This window comes from Cryptomeria japonica, unplaced genomic scaffold, assembly GCF_030272615.1.
Source record: "Cryptomeria japonica unplaced genomic scaffold, Sugi_1.0 HiC_scaffold_246, whole genome shotgun sequence".
Classification (NCBI taxonomy): Eukaryota; Viridiplantae; Streptophyta; class Pinopsida; order Cupressales; family Cupressaceae; genus Cryptomeria; species Cryptomeria japonica.
In genome coordinates, this window is record NW_026729068.1 from 159001 (window position 1) to 167500 (window position 8500).

General features: G+C 63.6%; 2 non-coding genes across 2 annotated transcripts; both read left to right on the top strand.

Moving 5' to 3' along the window:
- The first annotated feature begins 648 nt into the window (after window positions 1-648).
- Window positions 649-767, top strand: LOC131869389 (5S ribosomal RNA). The gene has a single exon (XR_009367772.1). It is a non-coding gene; the product is annotated as a 5S ribosomal RNA (ribosomal RNA).
- Window positions 768-6683: 5916 nt separating this feature from the next.
- On the top strand, window positions 6684-6802 carry LOC131869390 (5S ribosomal RNA). The gene has a single exon (XR_009367773.1). It is a non-coding gene; the product is annotated as a 5S ribosomal RNA (ribosomal RNA).
- Window positions 6803-8500: the final 1698 nt, after the last annotated feature.

An 8500-nucleotide genomic window follows, 5' to 3' on the forward strand; every position in this document is an offset into this window, starting at 1 on the left:
CCCAATTTTGGTCCTCGGGTCCCATTTTTTTTTGTCTCGCATCCCACTTTTGGCCTGTGGCCTTTTCGGGGTCGATTCTCGTTTTGGGCATCAGAGCATGTTTCTTCTCCTAAAACCCAATATTTGTTTATTAAGTCTCGGAACACATTTTTGTTCTCGTGGACCCATCATGGGTCTTGGAACGCATTTGTGGTCCTTGGGTCCCATTTTGCATCCCGAAACTTGTGTTTTGGTGCTTGATCCCTATTTTGGGTGCCCACCTTGCACCAAGTGCGCACCCGGGGCAAACCGAGCGCCTTGGTGCACCGGGGCAAGATCGAGCGTGCACCCGAGGCGCCCCGAACATGCACCAAGGTGCACTCGGCCCACATGTGAGCGCAGGTCGTTGCGCCCGAGGTGGTGTGTGGGCACCGCGTTGCAGACGGGACACTGCACGCACACGACGCCCCGTCCAGGTGCACGCACGTAGGCCGGGCCGGGTGCACACCCGACGCCCTAGCAAGGTGCGCGCACCCGGGCAGGGCTCACACTTGGCGAACGGGGCGCACTTCGCGAGGGAGGGTGTGCACCTCGACGGGGGTGGGTGGCCGGGGTGGATTCGCACGTGGGTCGCGGTTTGCTAAGTACACACTGCGACAAGCTCATAACGGGTGCGATCATACCAGCGTTAGTGCACCGGATCCCATCAGAACTCCGCAGTTAAGCGCGCTTGGGCCGGAGTAGTACTGGGATGGGTGACCTCCCGGGAAGTCCCGGTGTTGCACCCTTTCTTAGTTTTTCGCCGGGCGTCGCAATGCTATTTGAATAAACCTTTTGCCCGTTTGCGTTCTCGTCGGGGCCGGGCCGGGCCGGGGTGCGCTGCCCGCACTACCGCGCGCGCGGGGGGCGACACCGAGCGCGCACCCGAGGCGCCCCGAGCACACAGGCCACGGTGCAACCCGGGCGTTGTGCGCGCACCCCGGTGCGCCCGAGGTGCTGCGCGCGCACCCAGGTGAAATCGGTGTGCACCTCGGCCAGTGCGCGCTCGGTCGAGTCGCGCACGTTGGCCAAGGTGCACGGTGATGTTTCTTACTCTAAGGTTCCGCACCAGACGCCCGGGACAGGTGAGCGAAGCTGGGCGGGGCCGGGTGCGCGGCCGGGGCAGGTGCACGCAGCTGGAGAGAGCTTTGGAGCACACCAGAGGTGCGCACCTTGGAGCACACTTCGGAGCGCACCAATGATGCGCTCCATTCAAAAGTTTCCTGAAAAGGCAAAAAAAGTTGAGATTATAGAATTTCCCACTTGAGAGATTGTAAAAAAAAAAAATTTAAAATGAAGGAAACGCGGGTGCCAAGGTGTGCGCGCCCGGGTGCGCAGCCCAGCCAAGGTGTGCGCACCAAGGCGCCCACCCTGGCGAAGGTGCACGCAAGGTGCGCACCCGAGGCAAACCGGACAATTAACCCAACTTTCGACTTCGCGCGCACCTGCGCACCTTGGAGCGCACTTCGGAGCGCTCCTTGGTGCGCACCAATCTTGGGCACCTCGGAGTGCACCATGGCGCCCACCAAGGTGCGCACCCGGGGCAAACCGAGCTCCGACTTCGTGCGCACCTTGGAGCGCACGAAAGGTGCGCACCATGGCGCCCACCAAGGTGCGCAGCCCAGCCAAGGCGTGCGCATCAAGGTGCGCACCCTGGCGAAGGTGCGCACCCGGGGCAAACCGAGCTCCGACTTCGTGCGCACCTTGGAGCGCACAAAGGGTGCGCAACCCAGCCAAGGTGTGCGCACCCCGGGCAAACCGAGCTCCGAATCGTGCGCACCTTGGAGCACACTTCGGAGCCCTCCTTGGTGCGCACCGATGTTGCGCACCTCGGAGCGCACCCGGGGAAAACAATGCAATTAACCCGACTTTCGACTTCGTGGGCACCTCGGAGCGCTCTCGGGTTCGCACCTCGGAGCACACCGAGGTGCGCACCTTTGATGCGCTGCCTTCACCAATTTCCAGAAAAGGCAAGAAAACATTGAGAAGGTGTGCGCACCGAGGTGCCCACCCTGGCGAAGGTGCACGCGAGGTGCGCACCCGGGGCAAACCGGGCTCCGACTTCGTGCACGCCATGCTGCGCACCTTGGAGGGCCATGGTGCGCACCTTGGAGCACACTTCGGAGCGCTCAATGGTGCCCAACCCAGCCAAGGTGCCCACCGCGGCGAAGGTGCACGCGAGGTGCGCACCCGGGGCAAACCGGGCTCCGACTTCGTGCACGCCGCACCTTGGAGCACACTTCGGAGCGCTCCTTGGTGCGCACCAGGGCGCGCAACCCAGCCGAGGTGCCCACCCCGGCGAAGGTGCACGCGGGGTGCGCACCCGGGGCAAACCGGGCTCCGACTTCGTGCACGCCATGGTGCCCACCGCGGCGAAGGTGCACGCGAGGTGCGCACCCGGGGCAAACCGGGCTCCGACTTCGTGCACGCCGCACCTTGGAGCACACTTCGGAGCGCTCCTTGGTGCGCACCAGGGCGCGCAACCCAGCCGAGGTGCCCACCCCGGCGAAGGTGCACGCGAGGTGCGCACCCGGGGCAAACCGGGCTCCGACTTCGTGCACGCCATGGTGCCCACCGCGGCGAAGGTGCACGCGAGGTGCGCACCCGGGGCAAACCGGGCTCCGACTTCGTGCACGCCGCACCTTGGAGCACACTTCGGAGCGCTCCTTGGTGCGCACCATGGTGCCCACCAGGGCGCGCAACCCCGCCGAAGGTGCACGCGAGGTGCGCACCCGGGGCAAACCGGGCTCCGACTTCGTGCACGCCGCACCTTGGAGCACACTTCGGAGCGCTCCTTGGTGCGCACCAGGGCGCGCAACCCCGCCGAAGGTGCACGCGAGGTGCGCACCCGGGGCAAACCGGGCTCCGACTTCGTGCACGCCATGGTGCGCACCAGGGTGCCCACCGCGGCGAAGGTGCGCACCCGGGGCAAACCGGGCTCCGACTTCGTGCACGCCGCACCTTGGAGCACACTTCGGAGCGCTCCTTGGTGCGCACCAGGGCGCGCAACCCAGCCGAGGTGCCCACCCCGGCGAAGGTGCACGCGAGGTGCGCACCCGGGGCAAACCGGGCTCCGACTTCGTGCACGCCATGGTGCCCACCGCGGCGAAGGTGCGCACCCGGGGCAAACCGGGCTAGGACTTCGTGCACGCCGCACCTTGGAGCACACTTCGGAGCGCTCCTTGGTGCGCACCATGGTGCCCACCAGGCCGCGCAACCCAGCCAAGGTGTGCGCACCAAGGTGCACGCGAGGTGCGCACCCGGGGCAAACCGGGGTCCGGCTTCGTGCACGCCGCACCTTGGAGCACACATCGGGGCGCTCCCGGGTTCGCACCGGCGTTGCGCACCGTGGTGGGCACCTCGGAGCGCACCGTGGTGGGCACCTCGGAGCACACCAAGGTGGGCAGCGAGGTGCGCACCTTTGATGCGATGCCTTCACTAATTTCCATAAAAGGCAAAAAAAAACGAGATTTTAAAATTTCCGTTTTGAAAGATAGTGAGAAAAAGGGAATGCTGGTGCCATCTTGAGCCCGCCCTGGTGCGCAGCCCAGCCAAGGTGTGCGCACCAAGGTGCCCACCCTGGCGAAGGTGCGCGCCCGGGCAATTAACCCAACTTCCAACTTCGCGCGCGCCAGGGTGGGAGCGCACCCAACAACCGGGCCTGGGAAGAGCCAATGCGAGAAACCCCACCAAACGCTCTGACAAAAAAAGAGGGGGCGCTCCAGTAACCCCGCTTCGGAGCGCACCCTGGGCAAACCCAGCCAGGGTGCCCACCCCGGCCAAGGTGCAGGCGAGGTGCGCACCCGGGGCAAACCGGGCTCCGACAACGTGCACGCCGCACCTTGGAGCACACTTCGTAGCGCTCCCGGGTGCGCACCTCAGAGCACACCAAGGTGGGCAGCGAGGTGCGCACCTTTGATGCGCTGCCTTCACTAATTTCCAGAAAAGGCAAAAAAAAGAGGAGATTTTAAAATTTCCGTTTTGAAAGATAGTGAAAAAAACGGAACGCGGGTGCCATCTTGAGCCCGCCCTGGTGCACAGCCCAGGTAAGGTGCCCACCCTGGCAAAGGTGCGCACCCGGGCAATTAACCCTACTTCCGACTTCGTGCGCGCCAGGGTGGCAACCGGGCCTGGGAAGAGCCAATGCGAGAAACCCCACCAAACGCTCCGACAAAAAAAGAGGCGGCGCTCCAATAACCCCGCTTCGGAGCGCAGCCGGGGCAAACCCAGCCAAGGTGCCCACCCCGACGAAGGTGCACGCGAGGTGCGCACCCGGGGCAAACCGGGCTCCGACAACGTGCACGCAGCACCTTGGAGCACACTTCGAAGCACTCCCGGGTGCCCACCGGCGTTGCGCACCGTGGTGGGCAGCGAGGTGCGCACCTTTGATGCGCTGCCTTCACTAATTTCCAGAAAAGGCAAAAAAAAATGAGATTTTAAAATTTCCGTTTTGAAAGATAGTGAAAAAAACGGAACGCGGGTGCCATCTTGAGCCCGCCCTGGTGCGCAGCCCAGGCAAGGCATGCGCACCAAGGTGCCCACCCGCGGTGCACGCCCGGGGCAAACCGGGCTCCGACTTCGTGCAGGCCGCACCTTGGAGCACACTTCGGAGCGCTCCTTGGTGCGCACCATGGTGCCCACCAGGGCGCACCCGGGGCAAACCGGGCTCCGACTTCGTGCACGCCGCACCTTGGAGCACACATCGGAGCGCTCCCAGGTTCGCACCAGCGTTGCGCACCTTTGATGCGCTGCCTTCACTAATTTCCAGAAAAGGCAAAAAAAAACGATATTTTAAAATTTCCGTTCTGAAAGATAGTGAAAAAAACGGAACGCGGGTGCCATCTTGAGCCCTTCCTGGTGCGCAGCCCAGGCAAGTTGTGCGCACCAAGGTGCCCACCCTGGCGGAGGTGCGCGCCCGGGGCAAACCGGGCTCCGACTTCGTGCACTGCATGGTGCCCACCAAGGCGCGCAACCCAGCCAAGGTGCCCACCGCAGCGAAGGTGCACGCGAGGTGCGCACCCGAGGTGCACACCCGGGGCAAACCGAGCTCCGACTTCGTGCACGCCGCACCTTGGAGCACACTTCAGAGCGCTCCTTGGTGCGCACCAGGGCGCGCAACCCAGCCAAGGTGCTCACCCCGGCGAAGGTGCACGCGAGGTGCGCACCCGGGGCAAGCCGGGCTCGGACTTCGTGCACGCCGCACCTTGGAGCACACATCGGAGCGCTCCCGGGTTCGCACCAGCATTGCGCACCTTTGATGCGCTGCCTTCACTAATTTCCAGAAAAGGCAAAAAAAAAAAAAAAACGAGATTTTAAAATTTCCGTTTTGAAAGATAGTGAAAAAAACGGAACGCGGGTGCCATCTTGAGCCCGCCCTGGTGTGCAGCCCAGGCAAGTTGTGCGCACCAAGGCACCCACCCTGGCCAAGGTGGGTCACGGGGTGGGTCCTAGGGTGGGTAACGGGGTGGGTACTAAGGTGCGTGCCAAGGTGGGTCATGGGGTGGGTGCCAAGGTGGGCACCAGGGTGGGTGTGCACCAACCCTAGCCAGGGTAGGTCACGGGGTGGTTGTCGGGGTGGGCGTCAAGGAGCCAAGGTGGGTGGCAAGTAGCCAAGTTGCGTGCCAAGGTGGGTGTCGGGGTGGGTGCCAAGGATCCAAGGTGGGTGCCAAGGAACCAAGGTGGGTGTCTGGGTGGGTGCCGAGGTGGGAGCCAGGGTGGGTCCCAAGGTGAGTGCAAAGGTGGGTGCCAGGGTCAAGGTGAGTGCCAATGTGGGTTCCAAGGTGCCAGGGTCAGGGTGAGTGCCAATGTGGGTTCAAAGGTGCTAAGTTGGGTGCGAGGTTGGGTGCGAGGGTGGGTGGGTGCCAAGGTGTGCTAGGTGGAAGCCCGGGTGGGTCGGCATCCCATGGGTGTCGAGTTGGGTGCCTGATGGGTGCTTCTTGTCAAGTTTTAGTCGTCGGGACTCATTTCGAGCCTTAGAGGTCGTTTCTTGTCCGGTTGCCCTGTCTTCGACCTGGGAACCCAATTTTGGTCCTCGGGTCCCATTTTTTTTTGTCTCGCATCCCACTTTTGGCCTGTGGCCTTTTCGGGGTCGATTCTCGTTTTGGGCATCAGAGCATGTTTCTTCTCCTAAAACCCAATATTTGTTTATTAAGTCTCGGAACACATTTTTGTTCTCGTGGACCCATCATGGGTCTTGGAACGCATTTGTGGTCCTTGGGTCCCATTTTGCATCCCGAAACTTGTGTTTTGGTGCTTGATCCCTATTTTGGGTGCCCACCTTGCACCAAGTGCGCACCCGGGGCAAACCGAGCGCCTTGGTGCACCGGGGCAAGATCGAGCGTGCACCCGAGGCGCCCCGAACATGCACCAAGGTGCACTCGGCCCACATGTGAGCGCAGGTCGTTGCGCCCGAGGTGGTGTGTGGGCACCGCGTTGCAGACGGGACACTGCACGCACACGACGCCCCGTCCAGGTGCACGCACGTAGGCCGGGCCGGGTGCACACCCGACGCCCTAGCAAGGTGCGCGCACCCGGGCAGGGCTCACACTTGGCGAACGGGGCGCACTTCGCGAGGGAGGGTGTGCACCTCGACGGGGGTGGGTGGCCGGGGTGGATTCGCACGTGGGTCGCGGTTTGCTAAGTACACACTGCGACAAGCTCATAACGGGTGCGATCATACCAGCGTTAGTGCACCGGATCCCATCAGAACTCCGCAGTTAAGCGCGCTTGGGCCGGAGTAGTACTGGGATGGGTGACCTCCCGGGAAGTCCCGGTGTTGCACCCTTTTTTAGTTTTTCGCCGGGCGTCGCAATGCTATTTGAATAAACCTTTTGCCCGTTTGCGTTCTCGTCGGGGCCGGGCCGGGCCGGGGTGCGCTGCCCGCACTACCGCGCGCGCGGGGGCGACACCGAGCGCGCACCCGAGGCGCCCCGAGCACACAGGCCACGGTGCAACCCGGGCGTTGTGCGCGCACCCCGGTGCGCCCGAGGTGCTGCGCGCGCACCCAGGTGAAATCGGTGTGCACCTCGGCCAGTGCGCGCTCGGTCGAGTCGCGCACGTTGGCCAAGGTGCACGGTGATGTTTCTTACTCTAAGGTTCCGCACCAGACGCCCGGGACAGGTGAGCGAAGCTGGGCGGGGCCGGGTGCGCGGCGGGGGCAGGTGCACGCAGCTAGAGAGAGCTTTGGAGCACACCAGAGGTGCGCACCTTGGAGCACACTTCGGAGCGCACCAATGATGCGCTCCATTCAAAAGTTTCCTGAAAAGGCAAAAAAAGTTGAGATTATAGAATTTCCCACTTGAGAGATTGTAAAAAAAAAAAATTTAAAATGAAGGAAACGCGGGTGCCAAGGTGTGCGCGCCCGGGTGCGCAGCCCAGCCAAGGTGTGCGCACCAAGGCGCCCACCCTGGCGAAGGTGCACGCAAGGTGCGCACCCGAGGCAAACCGGACAATTAACCCAACTTTCGACTTCGCGCGCACCTGCGCACCTTGGAGCGCACTTCGGAGCGCTCCTTGGTGCGCACCAATCTTGGGCACCTCGGAGTGCACCATGGCGCCCACCAAGGTGCGCACCCGGGGCAAACCGAGCTCCGACTTCGTGCGCACCTTGGAGCGCACGAAAGGTGCGCACCATGGCGCCCACCAAGGTGCGCAGCCCAGCCAAGGCGTGCGCATCAAGGTGCGCACCCTGGCGAAGGTGCGCACCCGGGGCAAACCGAGCTCCGACTTCGTGCGCACCTTGGAGCGCACAAAGGGTGCGCAACCCAGCCAAGGTGTGCGCACCCCGGGCAAACCGAGCTCCGAATCGTGCGCACCTTGGAGCACACTTCGGAGCCCTCCTTGGTGCGCACCGATGTTGCGCACCTCGGAGCGCACCCGGGGAAAACAATGCAATTAACCCGACTTTCGACTTCGTGGGCACCTCGGAGCGCTCTCGGGTTCGCACCTCGGAGCACACCGAGGTGCGCACCTTTGATGCGCTGCCTTCACCAATTTCCAGAAAAGGCAAGAAAACATTGAGAAGGTGTGCGCACCGAGGTGCCCACCCTGGCGAAGGTGCACGCGAGGTGCGCACCCGGGGCAAACCGGGCTCCGACTTCGTGCACGCCATGCTGCGCACCTTGGAGGGCCATGGTGCGCACCTTGGAGCACACTTCGGAGCGCTCAATGGTGCCCAACCCAGCCAAGGTGCCCACCGCGGCGAAGGTGCACGCGAGGTGCGCACCCGGGGCAAACCGGGCTCCGACTTCGTGCACGCCGCACCTTGGAGCACACTTCGGAGCGCTCCTTGGTGCGCACCAGGGCGCGCAACCCAGCCGAGGTGCCCACCCCGGCGAAGGTGCACGCGGGGTGCGCACCCGGGGCAAACCGGGCTCCGACTTCGTGCACGCCATGGTGCCCACCGCGCCAAGGTGCACGCGAGGTGCGCACCCGGGGCAAACCGGGCTCCGACTTCGTGCACGCCGCACCTTGGAGCACACTT